This window comes from Hipposideros armiger, unplaced genomic scaffold (genome assembly GCF_001890085.2).
Source record: "Hipposideros armiger isolate ML-2016 unplaced genomic scaffold, ASM189008v1 scaffold_15, whole genome shotgun sequence".
Classification (NCBI taxonomy): domain Eukaryota; kingdom Metazoa; phylum Chordata; class Mammalia; order Chiroptera; family Hipposideridae; genus Hipposideros; species Hipposideros armiger.
Genome location: NW_017731365.1, coordinates 3,616,714 through 3,632,874, shown reverse-complemented (window position 1 = coordinate 3,632,874; position 16,161 = coordinate 3,616,714).

Genomic DNA, 16,161 nt, shown 5'->3' with positions numbered 1-16,161 from the left:
GGGTCCCCTCTGAGGCAACCTCTCTCTCTCTGGGCAACCAGGATGCAGGATGCAAAGTTTCAAGCCAGACCCTCTACAGCTCCAAGCCCAGGCTGGGCATCTCAGGTCCTTTGTCCTACAACAGGCCAGGCTACCTGCTTTTTGTGGCTGGACTGAAAGGCAGCTCACACTGCCCCCTGGCTGGGCTAACCTAGATCAGCAGAAAATAACTGGTTCTAGTAAAAATCATCCAAGTGCTCTATCTGCCTTGAGCAGCCACTGAGCCCAGCCTGGGCCCTGCCCCTCAATTTGGCAGGAACTGGGAGGACAGAGAAGGCGAAACCCCCTGGGTGGGGATCATGGCCTGAAATGAGAGCCATACTTTCTCTGTCTGTCCCTTAGCCATGAAGTTGTCATTTAGTCTCATTTCATTCTTACAATCACCAGGAGGTGGGCATTGTTCTGGGGATGAACCTGAGGCTCAGAGAGGTGAAGTGATTCATCCAAGTTCAGACAGTGAGAGGCAAGGATGACGCTGGGCCGCCTGAGTGCACTGTGCTCTGAAGATTCTGGAAGTACTGCTCCACTCCACTTCTTCCAGGAGACCCTGAGCCCTGTGGCCCTGCAGACACTTGGCTTCCCTGGGCACCTGTAACTTCACTTCTGTCTCCTGCCTATGCCCCCAAAACCCCAAGCTCACTCGGCCTGGCAGGCTAAGGTGGTGGCTAAGGGTTCAGGCTCTGAGCTCATACAGCCTGGTGTTAGACCCTAGTTCTCATCCCTTAGGAACTGGTTTGGCCCAGGGACAGCCTCAGTTTTTCTCAATAAATGGGACTAATAATAATAGCACCTACTTCCTGGGTTTGTTGCAAGGTGTGAGGGGACATATGGCTCATGGGAAGGGTGCATGCAGTGGGTGCTGTTGTTTGATGCTCTTCTCATGGTGGGGAGCTGGCTTTAAAGCAAGGAGACTGGTACCCGAGGACACGCCCTCCCCCCAGTCTCTCTGCATCAGGGCCGTGTCCCCCACAGGCCAGCCCCATGTTGAATATTCTGCCACTGCTCAGTCAGCATTTATTGAGTGGGTGGGTGCTGGCTGCCTCCAAGGGTCAGAGAGGGTTGTCAGTGGCCTGAGTGGGAGGGAACCATGTGCAATCTCCTTCCTCCTTCCCCTGGTCTGATGAGGGAGTTCCAGTGTGCGCTGGCTGTGTGTTGAGAGAGGAATGTACAAAAGAACTAGCAGGTGGTGGGAACTCTGGGTCCAGTGGTGGGAGGGGTGATTCCAGAAGCCAGCTGGGCTGCTTCCCAGTGAAGGCTGCCCAATAAACCCTCCAGTTGGGTTTGGACGAGCAGTCTACTGTGTCAGGGCAGAGCCTCTCCACAACACTTCTAGCAGATGGCTGACAATTACCCACTTGCATACCTCCCATGATTGGGAAGCTCCTTCTCACCTCCCTTGCAAGCATCCTATTTTATCCCGGACAGTTCAGTATGGCAGGTCTTATTTAGCTTGAGCTGAAGTCGGCTTCCTTAAGACTTCCCTCCTGTGCTCTTAGCTTTGTCCTTGGAGCCACTCTGGACAGAGCTGTCCCTTCTCCCACATCCCTTTCTTCAGTTGGGTTAGGAGCTTGGGGTATGGGCTCAAGTGCATGTGTGAACCCTGGCTCTGACACTTCCTAGCAGTGTGCTCCTGAGTCAGTTACCTCTCCTTTCTGAGTCTCAGTTTCATCTCCTGCAAAAAGACTCTTCTAGGCCCAGATGCTCCTCAATACCAGATTTCAGTGATATTCAGCAGGTCACTTAATTTTTGTGAGCTTCAGATTCTGTCTATTTATCTATCTATCTATCTATCTATCTATCTATCTATCTATCTATCTAGTCTGTCTGATTAAAAGTCCTTATTGATCTTGAGAGGTTGTTAGCATCAACTAGGAGAATAGATACAGCAGTAAAGCCCTTTCCTGTAAATGGAGTTATTATCACTGTACACTTGTATAGGGAGAGTCCCAGACAGCACCGGGGCTCAGAAGGGTGAGGTCCACAGGGACCCTTGGGGAAGGCCCTCGCTCTTCTGAGCCCCAGTTTCCCTGCCTACCCAGATGCTCTCTAAGGCTCATCCAGCTCCAAAACGCCAGCAGGCGGATTCCTCCATGGGAAAACGGGTGTGCCGACAGGCCCTCTGTGCCTGCAACCTGATCTCCTCTCTCAGGGGACGCAGGCTTCCCGCCAGCGTGGCTGGTGATTAATACATCCTGAGTGGGGCTCCTGACCTGCTGTCAGGGACATCAAGGTAAGTGCCCATCCACAGGCTGAGGGCTCCGTCGATGAATAAATAATAACAGCAGTGAAGTAATGGGATCCAGGGAGGCCACTTAGGATAATGGAGTGACAGACGTGGCGTCGAGCCCCAGGGACTGGAGCTGTCAGAAGAGCTGCTGGGAGGGGTGGCAGGAACACGGGCCTGTGCACATCCCAGCAACGTTCTGTCTGCTCACCATGATGATAATGAACCCCGTTCCGGCCCCGGGTGGCTGTGCAGCACAGTGGATCATGTTACACCTATGAGTATAGGCTTTGGAGTCACGCAGACCTGGAGCCACTCTGTCCGGCTGGGCCTCAGTTTCCACATTTGCACAGTGGACATGGCGTGGAGAGGAGGTGTTAACATGCATCAGCTCATTATGAGCCCCCTCATAGTGCTAGCGCTGGTTGTCCCCAAAGTGATCCATCCCCTTTCAGCTCACTGAAATCTTAACTGAAAACTGCTCTGAGGACCAAGCAGGGAAGAGATGGTGCCCATTTGCTAGATGAGGAGACTGAAGCTCAGAAATGTGCCCGTCTCGCTTCAGAAAAATCCCAGCTCTGCCCCTGGCTACGTTTACCCAACACTGAGTAATTTCCTGCTCCGGGCCCAGCGGTCTGCTGGGCTCACAGGTGACACTAGTGAGTCGGTCTTTGTACTGAAAGATCTCACAGCCTAGAGGGAGGATGAGGAGAGGCAAAGGGCGGGTCCTCAAAATAGGCCCCTAAATGAAAACCACAGTGAGATATCACCATACATAGACCAGAAGGGCTCAGTGAAAAGGGCTGACAATACGTTTTGTGTTGGCAAAGATGTAGGTCAACTGGAACTACCTCACGTTGCCGGTGAAAGTGTGAAAGGGTACAACCACTTCACAAAGTGTGACAATTTCTTATAAGTCAAAACATATAACTGTCCTTTCCCAGCAATTCCACTCCTAAGTGTTAGCCAAGAAAAACGAAAGCATATGTCTACACAAAGACTTGTACCCAAACTTATATAGTAGCGTTGTGTACAATAGCCAAAGCCTAAAATCACCCAAATGTCCATCAACAGATGAAGGGATCAATATATTGTAGTATATCCATGCAGCGGAATACTACAAAACTACTGATACATGAACCAAGGAGGATTAGTCTCAAGAAGACTACGCTAAGTGAAAGAATCCAGACACAAAAGAGTACACATTGCATGATGTCATTTACATGAAATCCTAGAAAAGGGAAAATAGTCACTAATGACAAAAAGTAGATCAGAGGTCGTTTTTGGAGGCCAGGTTAGTGTGGGGGAGACTGACTACGAAGGGCAGGAGGGCACTTTCTGGGGTAATAGAGACATTCTATGTCCTGACTGTGGTTGGTAGTCATTACTTGAGTATACACATTTGTCAAAACTCATAGATCTCTACATTTTTATGGATGCATTTGACTGTAAGTAAATCTTACTTCCAAAAAGTTGATCAAGAACCAAATCAAAACAAAACACAAGCACCAAAAAATAAAATTACCAACCAGAGTCTTCCAAACGGCTGGCAGTTCCCAAAAAGCATATGACCGTAAGCGTGGCCAACTAGAAGCCCCAGTACAAACAACTTATTTGGCATGAGGTTGGTGGCTAGGGGGAGAGAAAAGCTTTGCCCCCTCTGCCCTGGCTAAGTCACAGTGCCATGGGGCGTGGGCCCCCTCCCTGAGCACTGGTAGAGGTACAGGCCCTCCTCATCAGCCTTTCTCCTGCCCTCTCCTCTCCAGGGGTGCCCTGCCAGCTGAGGGTCAGCCAGCTCAGGCTCTTCATGAGAATTGAAAGAGGCTCCTCTGCTGGGACCTCAGCTTGGCAAGAACGATGGTACCTTTGTGCAAAGAAAAAGGCTCCCGTTCCCCTAAGCAGACACAGCTCCTTGCCACGTGGCAAGCAGAGCGTGAACTGGATTTCAAGCCCCACTTGCCCCTTGGTCCAGGCCGTTGTGCATGACTCCACCTGGAAACTTCATGCTGAGCCTCCGTCCTGAAAGCTGCTTTGCCCTACCTGACCTTGAGCAAACCCCTACCCCTCAGGGCCTCAGTTTCCCTATTTGTCAAATGGAAACAAACAACTGTGAAGATCTAATGAGATAAGAGAAAGGAAGTTGCTTTGAAAAATATGATATGCTGGACAAATGCCAGCTTCTCTCTAGCCCATTGGATGGATGGATGGATGGATGGATGGATGGATGGATGGATGGATGGTTGAATGGGTAGGTGGATGGGTAAATGGATGGATAGATGAATGACAAAATAATCTCTAAATTACTTAGAGAATTAGTTCTATGTTCTCTATATTCTCTGGGGGCAGTGACATGTAGAGAGTGAGATTTGGGCCCACACATCATTGTCTTCTGACCTCCCTTTTTTTCCCTTTCCACCCGCCATTCCCAAATACGTCAATCCCTAGCTCATGATCATTTGGACCCCAAATGCCACAGGCGATCTTTCTCCTCAGGCTAGTGGGAATGAGTTTGGCATATGGATAGTGGGAGTTGAAGAAATGAGCCCCCTCCTCCCCCAACCAGAGCCCCTCCCTCCATGGGGTGAGGGGCCCTGGCTGAGGAGCTTCCTTTTGTAAGCTCTGATCTACAATGAGATAACTGATTATTCTCACCTCTTAGTCTCTTTCTTGATAAAAGGATGGACAGAGATGAGACAATTAAAAGGGGGGCCCCCAGCCACCCTGGAGAGATTCAATGAATAATAACAGACTTCCAGCTGCAGTCTGGCTCAGGCGTTGGGAACAGCCAGCTTAAGAGGCCCAGCGGAATGACTTAATTTTCTGGAGAACAATGGCCAGGAGAGAGCAGAGGGCTGGCCCCCTCCTTGCCAGGATGTGTGTTGAATATCTCCTATAGGAGTGGCCACGTTCTCCAGGCAGGGGATGCAGAGAGCAGAGACTCCGAAGTCAGGCCGTTCAGGGTGGCATCCCAGCTCTGGCCCTGCCCAAGCTGTGTGGCTTCTGGCAGGTGTCTGAGCCTCTCTGACTCCCCCTGTTTCTGCATGTGTGAGATGGGGCGATGATGAAGTGAACCTCACAGGCCCATCCCAACCAAACACAGGTCAGATGCTCTGCTCTGTCTGGAGGAAGTGGTAGTGACCATGCGACCAGCAGTAGTGACCACTGCTCAGAGTTGCCAGGCCTCTTGGTATTTGAGAGTCTTTCTTCAGAGAGCAGAAAGTTGGAGCCCCAGGAGCAAGGGGCAAGGGGAGGCCCATGTCACACCTGGGCCACCTGCGTCTTCTTTCTACCTGCAGCCCTCCCCGACTTACTTGATCACTCAGAGCCTGCTCCATCCAGCCTACAAGCCCAGCACAGATGACCGAGACCCATGAGCTCAGTTCAGGGAGTCAGCATTTGCATTCAGCCCATTTGGGCTTTTCAGTGTCACGGCACTGAAACCAGAGGGGAGAAGCAGCTTGCCCAAGGTCACTGGGCTGTGGAGCTCAGGTCTCGGCTTGGGAATGCTCCCTCATCCTCGCAGGCTCAGCCCACGTGCCTTGTCCTTAGGGAACTCTCCCGAGTCCCCAGACTAGGTAAAATCCCTATGCCCCATCCTCCACTTACACTGGGAAACATCTCACTTGCTTTTACATTTCTCCTTTAATGTCTGTGCTCCCAGGAGACAGGGCATCCTCCAACAGCTTTTTGGAGGTATCTCCAGTGCCTAGCACAGTGCCCGTGAATAATCAATGATAATAAATACTAACTGATCTGCTCTTTGCAACATCCCCACCCTCAGCCTTTCAGCTCCCAAGGGTGGGGCTGGGAGTCCCTGCTACAGAGGGGTAAGGAGTGATCAGAAGTGCCCACAGGCAGGCCGTGGACTTCCAGGCCTCCATCAAGCCCCGGTCCTCACTCTAGCTCTGCCTGGACTGCACTGGTCCCCACTGACCAGCCGGTGTGCTTACTAGGAAGTGCAAAAATAACCTCATGATGAGCCTATGGCAGCAAGGAGAAGACACAGAGAACCAGGAGAGCGATGAGCTAATTAGGGGAGGTGAGTCATGAGCAGATGTGCAGGTGTTGATTTAGTGAGCACCAGTCTGGGAGTCTGTGGACAGGCCAGTGGATCAGTCTCAGTCTTGCACAATCTGGGGCTCTGGCCAGGAGAAGCCTCCAGTGCTACCAAGAGAACTCAGCTGGCTCCTGCCTCATCCACCCCCGTCCCTGCCCTGTGAGGGTACCTTCCCGAGCCTCTGTCACTTAGGGAATTACATGGAGAACTACACCCTTCCCCACGGAGGCCAAGTCTCCCAGGGTTCATCTCCATCAACCCCCCCTTCCTCCTTCCTCATCCCTTCCTCATCTCCTGGGCTCAGGCCTCCCGTGCAGAGGAAAGAGCACTGTTCTGAGGGTCCAGACCCTCTGTCGGGCTTCAGTCAGTACAGCGCTTGATGGATTGCTGAGACTGTGCAAATGACACCACATCACATCAGACCTCAGGCCCTCCTCACGTGTTAGACCAGAGACAACGCTCTTCATTTCACATATAGGAAACATCGAGGCCCGGACAGAGAAGGCAGCACGCGAAGGGGCTGGAACAGAAGCCCAGGTCTTCCGACTCCCAGGCCAGTGCTCGTCCTCATCTGAGCTCGGCCGCCGCATTGCCCGCCCCCTTGAGGCCTCAGTTTCCCCATTTTCACAAAAGAGGGTTTCCTGCCAGAAGCATCAGCTTCTCTGTCAAGGGAAACAGGACCACAGCCACGGGCCTGGGATGAATATCAGAGTGAGGGCTGGGCAGCTGCCAATCAATCTCATGCCGAGACCCCAGGCCTTCCCGGCCCATCTGCCCCATGGGAGCAGGCAGCCAAGACTACTCAGTGGGTGAGAGGGGAAAGGGATGGTGGGCACACATCCTGAGCCCTCTGCTTACAGAAGCGGAGAGGAGGCCCTCCACCCCTCTCCTGGCTGGAAGTTTTTCTTAGGATGGAGAGAGAGCACAAAGAGAAGCCTTCCTTTTCATTTCCCTTCCTGACCCTTCCCAGGCAGGGTGGCCACAGCCGAGCGGTTTGAGGACTAGATGAACATTGCCAGAGGAAACATGACCTGGCTCAGCCCAGGGCTGCTGGGGAAGGGGCAAGACTTCCCTCCCCAAGGCGGGACCCCTGGCTGGGAACACAGGACGACTGCCATGCAGGCCCGTGGGAGTCAGCCTGCCAGGCTGGAGCCTGCCCTGTGAGGACCTCACTACTCCTGTGCACACAGCCCTGCCTGTCTCCTCTCTCTGTCTTTCAGACTCAAGGATACACAGAATTCAGAAAAAAAGAAACAAAAAGCACCACACACAAGAATGCCTCCTGGGAGGGGGTCATAAAAGAGGCAGAGACTGGCTCACGTTGCTCAGTCACTGGGTAGCAGAGGTAAGACCTGAGGATGGCAGGTCCCACTCCTTCGAGTACTTGCTGACAGTCCCCTCATCGTGCATAGGTCAGGGACCTGGAGGAGAGAAAACACAGACAACCACGGGAGACCACCACAGGCTTAGGAGCCAGCTGGGCTGGGGGACAAATCTCAGCTCTGCTCTCCCTGTGGGAGATGTAGCCTGTGCTCTCTGAAGCACGCTCCTGGAAAATGGTCAGGAAAGTGTGGCGATGACTAGCTAAGCAGTCAGGTCCCTGGGAAAAGTCTCCAGAAGAATTAGGTGGTAGGAAACCCACAATGGCAAAGGTGCTCCTCATACCTGGAGAACCTCCCCCGTGTGGAAACTGTCCTTGTGGACAACTCAGCTCTCTCTCTTTTTGGAAGCACGCTGCACTACCCTCAGCTTTATGTCACTGGGTCTCCGTTTCCATTACCTTTACTGTCAAAGACAGCTTACTTCTCCAGCAGTGGCTGTTGGTGACTTCCACCATCAACCATATCATTGTGGTCCCTGTGTCAACCTCTCTGAGCCCAGTTTTCTAGTAGGATGCAGACCTGGAAAGAGCGAGAGGCAGCTCTGAGATGGAGCACACCCAGGGCTGGGGTTGCCTAGAACTGAGACCTCTGCTCTCACCTCCCCCACCACATCCTCTGGGTAACTCCTACCCACCCCTCAGCAGGTGATTGAGGTCTCACCTCTGCAGAGAGCCCTCCCTGTCTTCCCAGACTAGGGAAATCCTGCATATTGTCTGCCCTCAGAGCATCATATAATTCTCCTTCCTAGCTTTAACTGCAAGTGTAATTTTATATTTAAATGTGTGATCATTTGATGAAAGTCTACCTCTCCCCCAATGAATGTAGTCTTTGTAAGGACAGGGCTGGGGCCGTTTTCATTTAGTGCCACATGCTCAGGGACTTTCCACAGGGCCTGGCACATAAACACAGGGAAGATGTGTCCATTAGCCCCCAACTCCCAGTGTTGCCCCCAAACACACACACACACACACACACACACACACACACACACACACACACACACCTGGGTTGCACATGCAGGAGTGCCACAGGAATTCCTGCAGGTGTCCCATGTCATGGCAAGTGGGCGTTATTCACACCCAGAATAAGGGGCCACTGTCAGGTTGTACCTGAGGGAGGGGTCAAACCTGTGGAGAATGGCTCACCCCAGCAGTGGCTGCAGTAAAGGTGTGGCCGAGTGAATTGAGTTGTGTGACACAGGTGCCTGCTTTAGGGTGTGGAGGCAGAACTCGCTAGACGTTTTCAGTGCGGACAAAGGCTAGGGGCCTGCCAACCAGTCCCAGCCTGAACCCCAGCCTTCTTGGGGCATCCATCCCTGTCACCATGACACCTTCATGCAAAGGAGCCCCAAGAGTTAGTTGGGAGTGGGGTAGCCATAGGGTCTGTGCTAGCCCTGGGGCAGGAGCAGGGGCGACAGTGAAGCCCATGGGGAGGGACCTGCATCTGCCTTTGAAAAATGGCCCTATTGTACCTGTCTCGTCATAATAAATGAAGCATGGTCAAAAGCTGCTAGTAAGGCCAGCAAACGCCCAGAAAGGCTTTCCCGGCTGCCAAAGCAGACATGTCCCATTGGTAGGAATTAACCCGGCACTAATGCGGCGAGTCCACAGCTCCCGGGGAGGCAGGCTGTCAGGACTGCACAGGCCCCAGGAGGACGCCTGGGCTGCTCCCGGCTCTTCCGACACCTGCGTTCCCTTCCCTCTGTCCACTGACTCATGGCCCATCCCAGGCCTGGGCCACACTGGCAGGTCCTGGGTGGGGAAGGGAAACAGTGGGGATCCCAGGACATCTTGGGTGTGGCCCAGAAAGCCCACAGCACCCCCTTCCTCAAATCTAATGAACATTAATCAGAAAATTCTTTCTCACTCTAGTCTAAATGTGCCCATGGCATCTCTGGCTCAGAACTCAAAGGGCCTGATTTCTATTCTGGGCTTTCAGGATAGGATGAGTCCTAACCCAACATCCTTTCCTCCTGGGAACTGAGGCCACTGGGGGCCAAGCACAGTCCCTTGGAAGACCCCAGTCACGACCAGCTCTCCCACAACATCAAGAACCTGCCACCCTTAGCCACTCAGGCTTATGGAGCATGGGCCTTGGAGGTGACAGACTTGGGTATAAATTCTGGTTCTGAGCAGCCGTGGGCAAACTCCTGCCCCTTCCTAAGTCTCCATTTTCTCAGCTGTGAATGGGGATGAACATGATCATCTCATGGGGTTGGTGCCAGCGTATGGGCCGGGCTCTGGGTAGGCACTCGATAAATGATAGTTATTACTATTACAACAGGGTGGAGAGAGTAGATGGGGGCGTCCTGCTGTCTAGAAAATATGTCCAAGGCCCGCGGCTAAGGAGACAAGCCAGCAAGGGCCCACATTCTGAGGCCAGACAACCTGGGGGATGGGGTCCCAGCTCCCAAAGGGCCCTCCAAGACATGGCTGCCCCCCACCCACCCACCGATGTCAGGGGAGACTGGAATCTAAAAGAAGAGGGCTCTGTCCCTCCCAGATGACAAAGGTAAGGAGGAAGACAAGTATGAATCAAATGGAGCCTGCAGGTTTTAAATGAGCAGAAGCAGCTTTTAAAGAACAGGAATGAGACTAATAAACAAGTCAGGAGGACACGGCTAATGGAGCTCGCTGCTCCGGGTGGGGTGTTAACAGGGACAGTCAGTTATTAGGGAAAAAAAAAATTAAACCATTTCACATTCATATCCCTGTGAGCTGAGACTCCTTATTGAACATTGTTATCATTACCTTATTAATGAATTACTCAGTCTATTCGTCAAGTAACTGCTAGGGCCCATCCGTTTACCAGGTGCCCCAAAGATGCAGTCAGGGAACTCCGCCTGGTGTCTCCAAATTCCCTGTCCATGTAGGGGGACATCTAGCCCTGCGCCTCTGAGTGTCCTAAAGAGTGAGGGGCTGAGACCCCCACCAGAGTGGCATCCTGTGGCACTAAAGGCCAGAGGCCTATCTGAAGAGTAGCAGGGGAACAGAAGAGCCAGATCGGCAGCCTACATCCAGCGTGGCAGAGGCAGGTGACATGCCCCAAGCTTTGCAGCAGGGTACAGCTGAGCCAGTCTCCATGGTCCCTGGTTCAACTGTGTCAGATAGAGCTGGGTCCTGGCAGTCCATTCTGCCCCATGCTTTAGGCCTGCCTCTCTCTCAGCCCCTAGAAGTAGGACAGTGGGTGGGCAGATACCCTTTGAATTCAGAAAAGCTGAGGTCTGTCTCTGTCCTACTCTCCACTCCTGCCTCACAGTCCCTACAGAACAGGGCCCTCCATCAGACATCTCCAGCCAGCTGACATTTGACCATCGCTCCCCACCAAGGCTGTCAGGTGGTTTAATTTCATAATGATAAACTTAGGTTTCTGTAGAAAAAATGGTGCCTGGAAGGTACTCGCAGCTTTTATTGAATTCAGTTCTAGTTCTGCACTACTGACTCGCTCTGCAACCTCAGCAAGTCACTTGGTCACTGGGCCTCAGTTTCCCCATATGGCCCACAAGATTGAACTCAGTGAACTCTAAATTCCTTTCTAAAACCAAGCCATCCCCACCCATTCCCCCTCAACAACAGAGAGCAATAGCAATTCTCTCCCTCTCCACTGCATCAGCTCCCCCAGAGGACAGGGTCTTGTGTCTGTCTTGTCCGCTCCAGGGTCCTAAGGACCTAGAACAGTGCCTGGCACATAATTGATACTAAAAAAAATGTTTATCATGTGAATAGACGACTGACTCAACAGCAGCTACTATTTATTAAGTGCATAGCATGAGCCAGGTATTGGGCTAAATGCTCATTATGCGTAATCTGAAGACTGGCCATTCAGGGAGGAAATGTCAGGGAAAAGGAACCTGGGTTGGGGGAGCTTAGGGGGAGACCTCACTCCTGCCTCTCACCAGCCCTAACCTAACAAGCCCAAGAGGGAGACTGTGAATGGTCCTGGGTCACTTTAGAGTTTGGAAACTCCTGTAGCTGAAGTGTGTGCTTTCTAAGTGTTAACTCTGTCCCTTCAATTTGATTTTTCTGGCTGAATACTTAAAGAAAAGAAAAAGTACCACTTTATATCAGATATAATATTCCCAGAAATCTTATTACATTCTCCCAAAAACACTGTAATAAAGTGAAAAGGTAGATAACAAACTGGGGAAAATATTTGCAATATACACAAGAGACAAAGGGTTAATAGTCTTAAAATAAAGAACTCTTCAAATCATTGGGGGAAAAAATCAAACAAGGAATTTGCAGATTCAAATGGTCAATAAACTAGGAGGAGAAATTTTTTTAAATCATCAATTTCATTAATAATTTAAGAAGGTAAATTCAACTAAGAATAGGAAGCAATTTATCTCCTAGCAAATTGGCACAGATTCTCTAAATCCAATGTTGAATGTCAGGAAAAGAATATCATGATGGTACATTGTGGGTACGAGTGAACACTGGCATATTCTTCCGGAGGGCAGTTGAACAGGAAAATCTAAAAACCTTTAAAAGACACACACTTTTTAACCCAGTGATCATATTCCGAAGTATTTATCCAAAGAAATGTCTCAAAGATGTTTCTCTAAATGCTGATCAGGAGTTATTAATCAATGCCTTATTGTCTGATGATAAAGAAATAGTCAAATGAATCATGGGACTTCCTACATTGGGATACCATGAGCCATGAGGAATGATGTACATACATGTTCACATCTTTAGGCCGCCTTTAGAAAGACTCAAGAAGCTGGAATAAATGCTGGGCCCTTTGGGTAGAGAACAAGGGGTAGGGAGACAGGGATGGGAGGGAAATTCATTTTCTATTCAATCCTCTTTTGTATTGTTTGAATTACTTATCATGTGCATGTATTAACCGTTAAAAATAAAATCAATTAAGATTTAAAAGACAAAATGATGTAGAAATATATCTTTGTCAAAAAAATAATTAAAACAGACTGGATGACTATCCACCAAATATTATCTATGGTAACTGCTGGGAGGGGAGTGCCAACCCTTTTCCATGTTTGAGCCCCTCCTCCCCACCCCCCTTCCCTCTCTAATACCCCTTAAAGGAATGATCCAAGTCCAGGAAATTGGGGGGGGTGCACCTCCACTGGAGGGCAAGTTCACTGCACTGAAAAGCCACTAGTATCTGTGTGAGCCCTCCTCTGTCCGGCGTCCTCCATGCCTGCCGCGGGTCCTGCCCTGAAATGGCAACTATCCCAGATTTGGGGGGAAGGGACAGAAAGCCCCTTAAATTTTTCTAGGTCTAGGTTCTCCATCCTAACCCTTACCAGATGTAACCCTTATACATCTTTTAATAAATGTATAAATACAGTAGCATTTGGAGTCCTATCCAGTCATTTTCAGACACAGCTTTCTTGGTCAGGAGCTCTGTGTGGGGTGAGGGTGGGGGGGGGGATCACGCCCTGGGGTTTCCGGTGTGCCTGACTCTATCTAGCATCGTAATAGCCCAGAAGCTTCACTTGGAACCCAGAACAATTCTTTCTGGGTAGTGGGACTATAAGATATTTTTAATGTTCATGTGTATGCTAATCTGTATGTTCTAATCTTTCCATTACTTAGTCAATTAAAATTTTTTTTTTCAAGAAAAAGAGGACCCAAAAAATCCCTCTTGGGCAGCCTTACTGAAGACAGGGCCTCGGCAATGTTTTTTACGAGATAGGCACCTGCCCCCACAACTTTCTTTTTAATCAGGTCATTGAATTCTCCGAAGATGTCTTTTGTGGACATCAAATTGCCTCCGTGCTTGCAGGGGATTAGGAAATGCCAGTTTTTATCCCAGGGGATTGGTTTTTGGAAGAACCATGACTTCTGAAGTGCAGAGGGACTGTGAGGGAGGGCAGTCGAGTCAACACGTATTAATGCCTGACATTTGTACAACATCCTGTGATTTACCGAGAGCATCCACATCCATTATCCCCTTTGATCCTCCCAAAAACCCTGGGAGAGGCAAGACTTCCTCTGGGAATGGGAAAGGAATTATGAGTAGTCCTACCTGACTCCTGGGGAAACTGAGGCACAGAGAGGTTAATTGCCCAAGGTAATAGAGCCAGACTATAGATGCAAGCCGTCTGGCTCTGCATCCTACGACCTTACATTATTAGCTTCTTTCCCAAGCTTGAGCCTCAGTTTCCCCATCTGACAAATGGGGGGAAATAGTAGCTACTGCTCTAGGTACTTAGGGTCATTGTGAAGATGAACTGGGACTACATGGCATGTCTTTCTTTATACCGTGTCTGGTGTATAGTACAAGCTGAACAAATTAACTCTTACTAAAGATGGCAGATAACAGGTCTGTGCCACGCCAACTCCTAGACTTGCTCTACCCACCTGCTTTCTGCATATTTGCTGAGCACCTCTGATAGGCTCTTGGAGGGGCAAGAATTAAACAAGATAGAGGGGCTGCCTGCCAAGGGGTTCGCCCCCTGGCAGAACAGAGAGGCATGCACACACTTCAGCCCAATAACAAGGCACAACCAAGATTTGGAGATCTCAGGGAAAGGGGGCTTTCTTCTTCCTTCAGAGCACGGGTTCTGGGAAGGCTTCCTTGAGGAGATGCTGGGAGCTCATGGCTGATGTGATCCTCTAAAACGAGGACTGGTTTCCAAAACTGGGATGTGCAGAGAGTGGCCTGACAGAAATGCCCTCCCCTCCGCCCAGCACAAAGCAGGAAGCAAACATATCTTGGGAGAGGCTGCTTCCTGGGGCAGCTTCTCCCATTACAAACCAGGTGGCCAGGCTAGGTGTAGTAACCAAGAATCTATGGGGTCGGGTAGACAGCACAGGAAAGGCGCAAGAGGCTTGTGCCTGCCCCCTCCTGCTCCAACCTGTGCATGTCCAGCAAGCTTTCCAAAGCCAGGGCTCCCCTGTTTGGGCACCGGAGTCTGTGGATGAAACCTCTCAATGCAGAGAGGGAATGGTGAGCTGGTGAAGCCTGCCTTCCCCTCCCTATGCTCACTGTAGCCCGTTGCTACCAGCCTACCATACCAGCCCTGCCACCCTTTCAGGACTGGCTCTCAGGAAAGACCCCAAAGTGCTGAATGCTGCTTGGCACAAAGTGCCCTGATAAGCGACTGCTGATAAGTATTTAGGTCCAGGGAGACGCACAACCTACCCCTAATCTCCCTGAGGTCGTGGCTCCTCTGTGAAGCCCAGAGCAGCACCCTGTCCTGCTTGTAGCCCTGTGACCTTGAGCAAGTTAGCGAACCTCGCCTGCAGAATGTATGAGAAGGACCCAGTTCACTCCTGTTGTACTGGCATAACGAGTACCCACCCACACCCGTCTCAGAACAGTTCTGGTTTTGATGATAAATTATATGCTCTTCCTGCATTACCAGTAAAAAGGGAAGAGTCATGCTCTAGTGCTTTTTTTTTGGGATCCAACAGGATAATTCATGTGAAAGTGCTTTGTGCTTTGTTAGTGTGATACATTCTGTCATGTAAAAAAAATCACTGCCAAATTTAATATCTTAAAAGGAGGTACTTTTAATGTGACGATCACTCGGGTTCCTTTGGCTCTCTAATTCTGCTGGCACTTTTTCTTAACAAGAATACTCCATGCACTTAGTTCAGTCCTACTGGCAACTCTTTCATACTTCAGGCAAAATTAGCCAAAATGCCCAAGAAGCAAAGAGGCCCACTATGTGCCCTAGGAGCTAAGAGACTATCACCTTGCAACAGCCACGCTTTACAAACCTACCAGCTTGTGGAATGTTAAAAGTCCAGTTCCCCTCACCAGGGCTTCCTGCTGGGATTAGCTCCAGTGGATTGTTACATTTTCAGAAATTTTGAGCCAGCTGACTTTTGGTTGGTAGCTGGAAATGGGCCACGGTGAGATATTTCCACCATGGAAATCAGCAAACAGTACAAAGCAGGGCTTTTTTTTTTTCTTTCTCCCCCAACCACTCTTTCTCTACACACACCCCCTTTTTTTTTTCTGGGAGTGCTGGTTGTTAAATATTTAGCAGCACACCACTGCTGAAGGCTCACACAATTTAGCAATCAGTGATGAGAGGCTAAGAAGAAGAAGGCCTATTTTAATCCCAAGGCTAACATGTGCGCTGCCTAATTTCATTCCCTCTCCTCCTGATTTCTTTCCAGCCCTGGACCAGTGAAGCCCAGGAGATCCCCTTGCTGTGGGATGGTTAGGAAGAAGGCTGCAGAATGTAAAACATGATGTCTAGCAGCAGTGCGGGCACTTTCCAGGGCTCAGAGGTCTGAGGAGTGAGCCAGGCATCTGAGGTGCCCCATGTCTGGTATGCTGCCCTTCCCTCAGCTCCCCTGCCTGCACATGTGTCTGTACCGTCTGAAATTTCCAGTGTTGTGTTTGCAGGCGCAGGTCCTCAAACAAATTAGCGCCAGGTGGGGGTGCTTAGGCATTTCCTGCTCAGTATGCAAAGCCTGGGGAAGCAGCAGCAGCAGCCCACCACCCTCCCATGGCCCCACCCCAGGCCCAGGCCC